Raw genomic sequence first — 14,005 nt, forward strand, 5'->3', positions numbered from 1 at the left:
GTGGTGGGTAGTATATGGGGCTTTGGTGACAAAACGGATGGCACTGTGATAGACTGCATCCAATTTGTTGAGTAGGGTGTTGGAGGCTATTTTGTAAATGACATTGCCAAAGTCGAGGATCGGTAAGATGGTCAGTTTTACGAGGGTATGTTTGGCAGCATGAGTGAAGGATGCTTTGTTGCGAAATAGGAAGCCAATTCTTGATTTAACTTTGGATTGGAGATTTACATTTACATTTTAGTCATTTAGCAGACGCTCTTATCCAGAGCGACTTACAGTAGTGAATGCATACATTTCATACATTCTTTTTAATTTTTTCCCGTACTGGTCCCCCGTGGGAATCGAACCCACAACCCTGGCGTTGCAAACACCATGCTCTATCAACTGAGCCACACGGGACCCAGATGTTTTATGTGAGTCTGGAAGGAGAGTTTAGAGTCTAACCCGACACCTAGGTATTTGTAGTTGTCCACATACGTTTCTTAGAGCTTGGTGAGAGTGTTGTTGTCCTGTTATTTTGCATAAATTCACAGAACTTTCTGGAAATGGTGCAGGATAGTTTCTTGGCTTTGGAACATTCTCAGCACATTTAAAGAACTTGACAATTAAACTTTACTTCCTTGGTATTTCATTACTTTAACAGAACGTTTCCTAAGAGTTCAAACATGGTTACATTTAATTTAAAAGTTGGTAATGTTCTAGGAACATTCTCCAACTGGTTTGAGATTGGGAATGTTTTCAAATAGTTCAGAGAACATTAAGAAACAATGTTCTTCTGTGGGAATTTCAGTTGTTCAGCATAATGTTTCCTACAGGTTTCCTCATGGTTCTACTTAAAGTCAGGCTATCAAATTGGTCTGAAGAAAACTTTCCATAAAGACCACAAGAAAACTAACGTCCTATATATTGCTAAAGGAAAACAAGATAGGTTGTACACTCTAAAACTTAGTGGTTCATAAATGGTTCTTCTTAGATCCTCAAAGTTCTTCGAAGAACCTTAAGGTTCTTGGCACTGAAAATTGCCACAAAAAAAGGTTATTCCAAGAACCCAATAGGAGGTGGGGTTCATTGAGGAACCTCTTTAGTTGGTGGGGGTTGTTGCAGGAACCTAACGGCCCAACTGAAACATTTAGATTTGAATTTGAAAGGACAGCAGGTGCAGGCACTTAACTGAAAAATGTAAAAGTCTCAATTTAAGGTCCCTTGTATGCTCTAAATTAATATTGTTTTATGATGATACCATCTTTTTATATTTGTGCAAATCTTTCTAAAACAGAAAATTGACAATTCAATGGATATCAATCAATAAAGAGGTAAGAATATGTAAGCTAAAAGAATATGTTGAAGGCTAGCTGTATTGAGTGCAGATGACTGAACTGCTCACTATTGTGACTGTGTCTGCAGGCATACAGACGAGGCGGCATACAAAGTTATGTCTATTGGTATGTTATACAGATCACATTTACCATTCTCCTACCTTACCTCTAATGAAAATCCCAAAGGCCTCCACATTATGGTCAAGGTATGTGTATGAAAACCATTATCAAAATAGTTTTTTTCATTCACATTTACCACAAAGACCAAGGTATAAATACGGTCATGTGCATGTTTTGTTAATCATCTGTATAATTACTATTTTATAACAGGAAACCTGTTCGATAACCATGCACTGCAAAATCATTCTGGCTATGGATACAGAGAACATCAACACACTATCATCAACAGGCCAGAGGATATACCCATTGGACTTGCGACTTTACTGCGAGTTTACCTCATATTTAGATTTTTATATTCTGCTTTGCCACTAAAATCATAATAAACACTGACAACTAAAATATGGTGTTATTGTTATGCATATTATTAATAATAGGGGAGGAGGGGGGTGGTAGTTCAAAAATGAACCCCAAAAGGTTCTTAAAAGGGTTCTTCAAAGAACTTATCGGGGTTCCCCCACAGTTCCAATTTGAAGAACCCCTAAAGGATACTCCAGGAACCTTTTCTTTTTAAAGTGTATAGAAATACAGCCGGTTTGATGGATTTTGCATCATGATGCTGCGTTTTGCATCATATGATGCAAAATGCATTATACCGGCTGTATTTCTGTAGTTTGACAGCTATACAGTGCACTTTTTCAAGTTATGTTATAGTCTTATTCTAAATTGGCAAATATTTTTCCCCCTCACAAATCTAGAAACACAATAGCCCATAACTACAAAGTTAAGACATTTTTGAAAATGTATAAAAAAAATGAAATACCGTTTTTACATAAGTATTCAGACCCTTTGCTATGAAACTCGAAATTGAGCTCAGGTGCATCCGGTTTCCGTTGATCATCCTTGAGATGTTTCTACAACTTGGAGTCCTCCTGTGGTAAATTCAACTGATTGGCCATGATTTGGAACGGCACACACCTGTCTATATAAAGATCCTACAGTTGACCTGTCACGTCCTGACCAGTTAAGGGGTTATGGCCTGTTGAGGAGTGACGGACTCCATCCTAGCTGGAGGGGTGCTCTCATCTTATCTACGAACATAGACAGGGCTCTAACTCCTCTAGCTCCACAATGAAATAGGGTGCAGGCCAGGCAGCAGGCTGTTAGCCAGCCTGCCAGCTTAGTGGAGTCTGCCACTAGCACAGTCAGCGTAGTCAGCTCAGCTTTCCCCATTGAGACCGTGTCTGTGCCTCGATCTAGGTTGGGCAAAATTAAAAATGGCGGTGTTCGCTTTAGCAATCTCACTAGTATAAAGACCTCCTCCATTCCTGCCATTATTGAAAGAGATTGTGATACCTCACATCTCAAAATTGGGTTACTTAATGTTAGATCCCTCACTTCCAAGGCAGTTATAGTCAATGAACTAATCACTGATAATAATCTTGATGTGATTGGCCTGACTGAAACATGGCTTAAGCCTGATGAATTTACTGTGTTAAATGAGGCCTCACCCCCTGGTTACACTAGTGACCATACCCCCCGTGCATCCGGCAAAGGCGGAGGTGTTGCTAACATTTACGATAGCAAATTTCAATTTACAAAAAAAAAAACAATGACGTTTTCGTCTTTTGAGCTTCTAGTCATGAAATCTATGCAGCCTACTCACTCACTTTTTATAGCTACTGTTTACAGGCCTCCTGGGCCATATGCAGTGTTCCTCACTGAGTTCCCTGAATTCCTATCGGATCTTGTAGTCATAGCAGATAATATTCTAATTTTTGGTGACTTTAACATTCACATGGAAAAGTCCACAGACCCACTCCAAAAGGCTTTCGGAGCCATCATCGACTCAGTGGGTTTTGTCCAACATGTCTCTGGACCTACTCACTGCCACAGTCATACTCTGGACCTAGTTTTGTCCCATGGAATAAATGTTGTGGATCTAAATGTTTTTCCTCATAATCCTGGACTATCGGACCACCATTTTATTACGTTTGCAATTGCAACAAATAATCTGCTCAGACCCCAACCAAGGAGCATTAAAAGTCGTGCTATAAATTCTCAGACAACCCAAAGATTCCTTGATGCCCTTCCAGACTGCCTCTGCCTACCCAAGGACGTCAGAGGACAAAAATCAGTTAACCACCTAACCGAGGAACTCAATTTAACTTTGCGCAATACCCTAGATGCAGTTGCACCCCTCAAAACTAAAAACATCTGTCATAAGAAACTAGCTCCCTGGTATACAGAAAATACACGAGCTCTGAAGCAAGCTTCCAGAAAATTGGAACGGAAATGGCGCCACACCAAACTGGAAGTCTTCCGACTAGCTTGGAAAGACAGTACCGTGCAGTATCGAAGAGCCCTCACTGCTGCTCGATCATCCTATTTTTCCAACTTAATTGAGAAAAATAAGAACAATCCGAAATTTCTTTTTGATACTGTCGCAAAGCTAACTAAAAAGCAACCTTCGCAAATGGAGGATGGCTTTCACTTCAGCAGTAATACATTTATGAACTTCTTTGAGGAAAAGATCATGATCATTAGAAAGCAAATTACAGACTCCTCTTTAAATCTGGGTATTCCTCCAAAGCGCCATTGTCCTGAGTCTACACAACTCTGCCAGGACCTAGGATCAAGGGAGATACTAAAGTGTTTTAGTACTATATCTCTTGACACAATGATGAAAATAATCATGGCCTCCAAACCCTCAAGCTACATACTGGACCCTATTCCAACTAAACTACTGAAAGAGCTGCTTCCTGTGCTTGGCCCTCCTATGTTGAACATAATAAACGGCTCTCTATCCACCGGATGTGTACCAAGCTCACTAAAAGTGGCAGTAATAAAGCCTCTCTTGAAAAAGCCGAATCTTGATCCAGAAATTATAAAAAACTATCGGCCTATATCGAATCTTCCATTCCTCTCAAAAATTTTAGAAAAAGCTGTTGCACAGCAACTCACTGCCTTCCTGAAGACAAACAATGTATACGAAACGCTTCAGTCTGGTTTTAGACCCCATCATAGCACTGAGACTGCACTTGTGAAGGTGGTAAATGACCTTTTAATGACGTCAGACCGAGGCTCTGCATCTGTCCTCGTGCTCCTAGATCTTAGTGCCGCTTTTGATACCATCGATCACCACATTCTTTTGGAGAGATTGCAAACCCAAATTGGTCTACATGGACAAGTTCTGGCCTGGTTTAGATCTTATCTGTCGGAAAGATATCAGTTTGTCTCTGTGAATGGTTTGTCCTCTGACAAATCAATTGTAAATGTCGGTGTTCCTCAAGGTTCCGTTTTAGGACCACTATTGTTTTCACTATATATTTTACCTCTTGGGGATGTCATTCGAAAACATAATGTTAAATTTCACTGCTATGCGGACGACACACAGCTGTACGTTTCAATGAAACATGGTGAAGCCCCAAAATTGCCCTCGCTAGAAGCCTGTGTTTCAGACATAAAGAAGTGGATGGCTGCAAACTTTCTACTTTTAAACTCGGACAAAACAGAGATGCTTGTTCTAGGTCCCAAGAAACAAAGAGATCTTCTGTTGAATCTGACAATTAATCTGGATGGTTGTACAGTCGTCTCAAATAAAACTGTGAAGGACCTCGGCGTTACTCTGGACCCTGATCTCTCTTTTGAAGAACATATCAAGACTGTTTCAAGGACAGCTTTTTTCCATCTACGTAACATTGCAAAAATCAGAAATTTTCTGTCCAAAAATGACGCAGAAAAATTAATCCATGCTTTTGTTACTTCTAGGCTGGACTACTGCAAATGCTCTACTTTCCGGCTACCCGGATAAAGCACTAAATAAACTTCAGTTAGTGCTAAATACGGCTGCTAGAATCCTGACTAGAACCAAAAAATTTGATCATATTACTCCAGTGCTAGCCTCCCTACACTGGCTTCCTGTTAAGGCAAGGGCTGATTTCAAGGTTTTACTGCTAACCTACAAAGCATTACATGGGCTTGCTCCTACCTATCTTTCCGATTTGGTCCTGCCGTACATACCTACACGTACGCTACGGTCACAAGACGCAGGCCTCCTAATTGTCCCTAGAATTTCTAAGCAAACGGCTGGAGGTAGGGCTTTCTCCTCTAGAGCTCCATTTTTATGGAATGGTCTGCCTACCAATGTGAGAGACGCAGACTCAGTCTCAACCTTTAAGTCTTTACTGAAGACTTATCTCTTCAGTAGGTCCTATGATTAAGTATAGTCTGGCCCAGGAGTGTGAAGGTGAACGGAAAGGCTGGAGCAACGAACCGCCCTTGCTGTCTCTGCCTTGCCGGTTCCCCTCTTTCCACTGGGATTCTCTGCCTCTAACCCTTTTACAGGGGCTGAGTCACTGGCCTACTGGTGTTCTTCCATGCCGTCCATGGGAGGGGTGTGTCACTTGAGTGGGTTGAGTCACTGACGTGGTCTTCCTGTCTGGGTTGGCGCCCCCCCCTTGGGTTGTGCCATGGCGGAGATCGTTGTGGGCTATACTCGGCCTTGTCTTAGAACGGTAAGTTGGTGGTTGGAGACATCCCTCTAGTGGTGTGGGGGCTGTGCTTTGGCAAAGTGGGTGGGGTTATATCCTGCCTGTTTGGCCCTGTCCGGGGGTATCATCGGATGGTGCCACAGTGTCTTCTGATCCCTCCTGTCTCAGCCTCCAGTATTTATGCTGCAGTAGTTTATGTGTCGGGGGGCTAGGGTCAGTCTGTTACATCTGGAGTATTTCTCTTGTCTTATCCGGTGTCCTGTGTGTATTTAAATATGCTCTCTCTAATTCTCTCTTTCTCTCTTTCTGTCTTTCTCTCGGAGGACCTGAGCCCTAGGACCATGCCTCAGGACTACCTGGTATGATGACTCCTTGCTGTCCCCAGTCCACCTGGCCGTGCTGCTGCTCCAGTTTCAACTGTTCTGCCTGCGGCTATGGAACCCTGACCTGTTCACCGGACGTGCTTGTTGCACCCTCGACAACTACATTTACATTTACATTTAAGTCATTTAGCAGACGCTCTTATCCAGAGCGACTTACAAATTGGTGCATTCACCTTATAATATCCAGTGGAACAACCACTTTACAATAGTGCATCTAAATCTTTTAAGGGGGGGGTTAGAAGGATTACTTTATCCTATCCCAGGTATTCCTTGAAGAGGTGGGGTTTCAGGTGTCTCCGGAAGGTGGTGATTGACTCCGCTGTCCTGGCGTCGTGAGGGAGCTTGTTCCACCATTGGGGTGCCAGAGCAGCGAACAGTTTTGACTGGGCTGAGCGGGAACTGTGCTTCCTCAGAGGTAGGGAGGCGAGCAGGCCAGAGGTGGATGAACGGAGTGCCCTTGTTTGGGTGTAGGGCCTGATCAGAGCCTGAAGGTACGGAGGTGCCGTTCCCCTCACAGCTCCGTAGGCAAGCACCATGGTCTTGTAGCGGATGCGAGCTTCGACTGGAAGCCAGTGGAGAGAGCGGAGGAGCGGGGTGACGTGAGAGAACTTGGGAAGGTTGAACACCAGACGGGCTGCGGCGTTCTGGATGAGTTGTAGGGGTTTAATGGCACAGGCAGGGAGCCCAGCCAACAGCGAGTTGCAATAATCCAGACGGGAGATGACAAGTGCCTGGATTAGGACCTGCGCCGCTTCCTGTGTGAGGCAGGGTCGTACTCTGCGAATGTTGTAGAGCATGAACCTACAGGATCGGGTCACCGCCTTGATGTTGGTGGAGAACGACAGGGTGTTGTCCAGGGTCACGCCAAGGCTCTTAGCACTCTGGGAGGAGGACACAAGGGAGTTGTCAACCGTGATGGCGAGATCATGGAACGGGCAGTCCTTCCCCGGGAGGAAGAGCAGCTCCGTCTTGCCGAGGTTCAGCTTGAGGTGGTGATCCGTCATCCACACTGATATGTCTGCCAGACATGCAGAGATGCGATTCGCCACCTGGTTGTCAGAAGGGGGAAAGGAGAAGATTAATTGTGTGTCATCTGCATAGCAATGATATGAGAGACCATGTGAGGATACGACAGAGCCAAGTGACTTGGTGTATAGCGAGAATAGGAGTGGGCCAAGAACAGAGCCCTGGGGGACACCAGTGGTGAGAGCACGTGGTGCGGAGACAGATTCTCGCCACGCCACCTGGTAGGAGCGACCTGTCAGGTAGGACGCAATCCAAGCGTGGGCGGCGCCGGAGATGCCCAGCTCGGAGAGGGTGGAGAGGAGGATCTGATGGTTCACGGTATCAAAGGCAGCAGATAGGTCTAGAAGGATGAGAGCAGAGGAGAGAGAGTTAGCTTTAGCAGTGCGGAGAGCCTCCGTGACACAGAGAAGAGCAGTCTCAGTTGAATGCCCAGTCTTGAAACCTGACTGATTAGGATCAAGAAGGTCATTCTGAGAGAGATAGCAAGAGAGCTGGCCAAGGACGGCGCGTTCAAGGGATACTGGTCTGTAGTTGTTGACATCGGAGGGATCGAGTGTAGGTTTTTTCAGAAGGGGTGCAACTCTCGCTCTCTTGAAGACGGAAGGGACGTAGCCAGCGGTCAAGGATGCGTTGATGAGCGAGGTGAGGTAGGGGAGAAGGTCTCCGGAAATGGTCTGGAGAAGAGAGGAGGGGATAGGGTCAAGTGGGCAGGTTGTTGGGCGGCCGGCCGTCACAAGACGCGAGATTTCATCTGGAGAGAGAGGGGAGAAAGAGGTCAAAGCACAGGGTAGGGCAGTGTGAGCAGGACCAGCAGTGTCGTTTGACTTAGCAAACGAGGATCGGATGTCGTCAACCTTCTTTTCAAAATGGTTGACGAAGTCATCCGCAGAGAGGGAGGAGGGGGGGGGAGGGGGAGGAGGATTCAGGAGGGAGGAGAAGGTAGCAAAGAGCTTCCTAGGGTTAGAGGCAGATGCTTGGAGTTTAGAGTGGTAGAAAGTGGCTTTAGCAGCAGAGACAGAAGAGGAAAATGTAGAGAGGAGGGAGTGAAAGGATGCCAGGTCCGCAGGGAGGCGAGTTTTCCTCCATTTCCGCTCGGCTGCCCGGAGCCCTGTTATTTGACCATGCTGGTCATTTATGAACATTTTAACATCTTGACCATGTTCTGTTATAATATCCACCCTGCACAGCCAGAAGAGGACTGGCCACCCCTCATAGCCTGGTTCCTCTCTAGGTTTCTTCCTAGGTTTTTGGCCTTTCTAGGGAGTTTTTCCTAGGGAGTTTTTCCTAGCCACCGTGCTTCTTTCACATGCTTTGCTTGCTGTTTGGGGTTTTAGGCTGGGTTTCTGCACTTTGAGAATATCAGCTGATGTACGAAGGGCTATATAAAAATAAATTTGATTTGATTTGATTTGATTGTAGTTTGGTCAGGACGTGGCAGGAAGCCGGAGAGACAGCCCCAAGAAATGTTTTGGGGTCTGCACATTGGGTAGTTTGGCTAGGGCAAGCAGTAAACCTAAGCCAATTCCCCGTGCTTATTATGGGGAGCAGAGGATCAGAAAAGCACCGTGCTATGCGGATGTGCGCACGATCTCGCCCATGCGCACGAACAGCCCGGTGAGAGTGATTCGTAATAGCCCTGTGGTGCATGTCCTTAGTCTGGCACGTTCTAAGCCAGCCCCACGCATCAGGCCTTCCGGCAACAGTGCCCCGTCCAGAGTGTCCGGCGACAGTGCCCCGTCCAGAGTGTCCGGCGACAGTGCCCCGTCCAGAGTGTCCGGCGACAGTGCCCCGTCCAGAGTGTCCGGCGACAGTCCGGAACCGAGAGAGACGGCCCACAGTCCGGAACCGAGTGAGACGGCCTACAGTCCGGTACCGAGTGAGACGGCCTACAGTCCGGTACCGAGTGAGACGGCCTACAGTCCGGTACCGAGTGAGACGGCCTACAGTCCGGTACCGAGTGAGACGGCCTACAGTCCGGTACCGAGTGAGACGGCCTACAGTCCGGTACCGAGTGAGACGGCCTACAGTCCGGTACCGAGTGAGACGGCCTACAGTCCAAAACCGAGTGAGACGGCCTACAGTCCGGTACCGAGTGAGACGGCCTACAGTCCGGTACCGAGTGAGACGGCCTACAGTCCGGTACCGAGTGAGACGGCCTACAGTCCAAAACCGAGTGAGACGGCCTACAGTCTGGAACCGAGTGAGACGGCCTACAACCGGCGCAGCCAGAGTTGCCCTACAGTCCAGAACCGGCGCAGCCAGAGTCGCCCTACAGTCCGGAGCTCCCAGAGTCGCCCTACAGTCCGAGGTCTACAGCGAAGCGCTTCAGCCCGAGGTCTACAGCGACGTGCTTCAGCCCGAGGTCTACAGCGACGTGCTTCAGCCCGAGGTCTACAGCGACGTGCTTCAGCCCGAGGTATTCAGCAGGGGTGGACTGGTTAGGTGGGGGACTAAGGCCAGAGCCTGAGCCACCTCCACAGTAGGAGGTTTGGGGAAGGGGGGTGTAGCACGGGAACCGTCGGTGACGGTAGCCACCCTCCCTTCCCTCCCTTTAGTATGAGGGGTTTATTTTTGTAGATATTTTTTTTTTGGGGGGGGGGGGGGGGGGTACGGTCACGTCCTGACCAGTTAAGGGGTTATTTGTTATTGTAGTTTGGTCAGGACGTGGCAGGGGGTGTTTGTTTTATGTGGTTCAGGGTTTGTTGGGTTATGTGTTATGTAGAGGGGTGTTTGTTTAGAGTGTTCCGGGGTTTATGAGTTATGTTCTAGGTTAGTGTATTTCTATGTTAGATCTAGGGTGTTTAGTTCTATGTTTAGTTAATTGGGATTGGCCTTCAATTGGAGGCAGCTGTTCCTCGTTGCCTCTGATTAAAGGTCCTATGTATAGGGGTGTGTTTGTAATGGGAAGTGTGGGAAGTTGTTTTTGCATTGCTGTGTGTTGCCTGCAAGACTGTTAGTCGTCCGTTCGTTTTCTTGTTTTGTTTCGTAAGTGTTCTCAAATAAAGTAAAAATGAGCACTCAACTCGCTGCGCCTTGGTCCACTTCATACGATGGCCGTTACATAACAGTGCATATCTGAGCAAAAAACAAGCCATGAGGTCGAAGAAATTGTCCTTAGAGCTCAGCGAAAGGATTGTGTCGAGCCACAGAATTTGGGAAGTGTACCAAAACATTTCTGCAGCATTGGGCTGCCGAGTGGCGCAGTGGTCTAAGGCACTGCAGCTCAGTGCTTGAGGCGTCACCATAGACACCCTGGTTGAAATCCAGGCTGTATTACAACCGGCTGTGATTAGGAGTCCCATAGGGCGGCGCACAATTGTCCCAGCGTCATCTGGGTTTGGCCGGTGTAGGCCATCATAGTAAATAACAATTTGTTCTTAACTGACTTTCCCAGTTAAATGAAGGTTAAATAAATAAAAAAGAAGGTTCCCAAGAACACAGTGGCCTCCATCATTCTAAAATGGAAGAAGTTTGGAACCACCAAGAGCTGATCACCTGGCCAAAATGAGCAATCTGGGGAGAAGGGCCTTGGTCAGGGAGGTGACCAAGAACCCAATGTTCACTCTGACAGAGCTCCAGAGTTCCTCTGTGCAGATGGGAGAAACTCCCAGAAGGACAACCCTCTCTGCAGCACTCCACCAATCAGGTCTTTATGGTAGAGTGACCAGACGGAAGCCATTCCTTAGTAAAAGGCACATGACAGCACACTTGGAGTTTGCCAAATGGCACCTAAAGGACTCTCAGACCATGGAAACCAAGATTGAACTCTTTGGCCTGAATGCCAAGGATCATGCCTGGAGGAAACCAGGCACCGCTCATCACCTGGCCAATACCATCCCTACGGTTAAACATGGTGGTGGCAGCATCATCATGCTGTGGGGATGTTTTCAGTGGCAGGGACTGGGAGACTAGTCAGGATCATGAGAAAGATGAATGGAGCAAAGTACAGAGCGATCCTTGATGAAAACCTGCTCCAGAGTGCTCAAGACCTCAGACTGGGGTGAAGGTTAACCTTCCAACAGGACAACAACCCTAAGCACACAGCCAAGACAAGGCAGGAGTGGCTTTGGGACAAGTCTCTGAATGTCCTTGAGTGGCCCAGCCAGAGCCTGGACTTGAACCCGATCAGAATCTCTGGAGAGACTTGATATTAGCTCTGCAGTGACGCTCCCCATCCAACCTGACAGAGCTTGAGAGGATCTGCAGAGAAGAATGGGAGTAACTCCTCAAATACAGGTGTGTCAAGTATGTATCGTCATACCCAAGAAGACTCGAGGCTGTAAACACTGCCAAAGATGCTTCAACAAAGTACTGAGTAAAGGGTCTGAATACTTATGTTACAAAATTGTATTCGTATAATTTTGCAAACAATTCTAAAAACCTGTTTTTGCTTGTCATTATGGGGTATTGTGTGTAGCTTGATGAGGAGAAAAAACTATTCAATCCATTTTAGAATAAGGCTGAAACGTAACGAAATGTGGAAAATGTGAAGGGGTCTGAATACTTAACGAATCTTTAAAACTTGATTGCTGATATACAAAACATTTTGGGACTATATCAACTATGGACTACTGAAATAAAATACAAAATAACATTTTCCTTTAAGTGTGTTTAGGGGTGTTGGCCGTGCCCAATAATTGGCAACACCTCCTAATTGGCCACACTGATCTTAATGAGTGCCTGTTTCCTTTGAAATGGAGTCTGTTTAAATAGACTAAAATGAAAAGCTTTGTATGAGTAAGAACATGGCATGCTAGCTCTATCCTGGTGACAGATAATGGACTAATTACATGGATAAAGATCAGAAGATGATAGGTCATGATCTCACTGATGCTGTGTCACAATAAAAAAGAAATGTGTTTGTATGATTAATGCCTAAGGAAATTCATTTCCATGTGTCCTAACTGTGCTTGGACATTCAAAAAGTGAACCCAAAATAAGCTAGCAGTGTTATTAAAAGTTTCATTAAAACATTCAGTGAAAGTTAAAGTTTTAAGTAAGTTATTGAAAAAACTCCAAATAACCTGTAACTTCCATTCTTTGTAACTCACGTCGTCAAGAATGGACCAAGGCGCAGCAGGTATGTGGATACTCATGTTTTTTAATTAAAAAAAAAGGAGTAAAGTATCCACTGGACAAAAACAATAAAGACGACAGCAACAGTCTTGCAGGCACATACAACGCAGTGCAAGGACAACTACCCACAACCCCAAAGAAAAACATACACTCCTATATAGGACTCCCAATCAAAGGCAACTCAACACACCTGCCTTCAATTGGGAGTCCAATCACCCACACAATATTTAACAAACACAAACCCCCTGCCACATCCTGACCAAGACTAACACAATTACGCCCTCTGCTGGTCAGGACGTGACAATTCTTAAAGCGTTAATAAAACCTCCCATGAAAACGTTCAAGAGTAAAACATTCTCAGAACCTCCTTACAACCTAAAAATCAACATGCCCAGAAAAGGTGAAATTTTCACTTCTGTTCTCAGAACGTTTAAAAAACATTTTTGTTTTACCGGTCAGGAAACGTATGGCTTCGTTCCCACAACCAATGTGAAACCAAAAACATACAGTACCAGTCAAAGGTTTGGACACACCTACTCATTCAAGGGTTTTTCTTTATTTCTACTATTTTCTACATTGTGAAGCTGGTTGAGAGAATGCCAAGAGTGTGCAAAGCTGTCGTCAAGGTAAAGGGTGGCTACTTTGAAGAATCTCAAATATAAAATAGATTTTGATTTGTTTAAGACTTTTTTGGTTGCTACATGATTCCATGTCTGTTATTTCATAGTTTTGATGTCTTCAATATTATTCTACTTCTAATAAACCAAATGTGCTTGCTGAGAAGCCCTTCAGAGTGGTTTGACTGTCAAAGGAATTTGGCATGTCGCCTACTGTACAAGTGTCTAGTTCTTTAACACCTGACTCACATGTTAGTCAAGTAGTGGAAGTCATAATACTACAAACATGTATCACGGTAATAATTATGTACAACTTTTTAACAACTATTCAAACAAAACAGTAAACAGTAAAGCACTCCCAAAAGCACACCCTGCAATTCGAGACCAATAACACCAGATGGCAAAGGAGATACGTTAAAGGTCCCAGAGCTCTCCCTTGCACAGGCCATCCTGCTCATTGCCAGAGCATGTCTCTTTGTGTAAGCAGCCTGTAGACTAGTTATACCAGAAAACTGGGCAGTGTTCCTTTTCCTTTGCACAGACGACTGGGTTCACAAATTACATTCCTGGGAGGAACATTGCTTTCAAAGTGAGTCAACTCCCTCTCTGTCTCTACATAGTACAGGCCTAGGCATAATACTGCTGCAGTAGGCTAATAATTGTTTAATTAATAAAAGTGATGTTCCTACTCTAATTCTTTTTATAAAGAAACCCACATTTCAAATATTTTTGCTGAGCTGAGCTTTCTTCGTGTAAGACATTGGCCCTTCAATGTCATCCTCACTGAATTCTCATAGTTAACAAACCACACATCAATCAAAACAGACTTTTCAACTGTGACCAGGAGGTTCCCTTCGTGTGACCAGTGTGACCAACTGCAAACAGTGTTCTTTCTCTTTCTTTCCTCTAGTTAACACGGCAGCATGTACTACAATGCCTTACCTCTGAGGCCTAAACTGGGATTCTACACAGCACAT

This window comes from Salmo salar, chromosome 20 (assembly GCF_965601325.2).
Source record: "Salmo salar chromosome 20, fSalSal1, whole genome shotgun sequence".
In the NCBI taxonomy this organism is placed as follows: domain Eukaryota; kingdom Metazoa; phylum Chordata; class Actinopteri; order Salmoniformes; family Salmonidae; genus Salmo; species Salmo salar.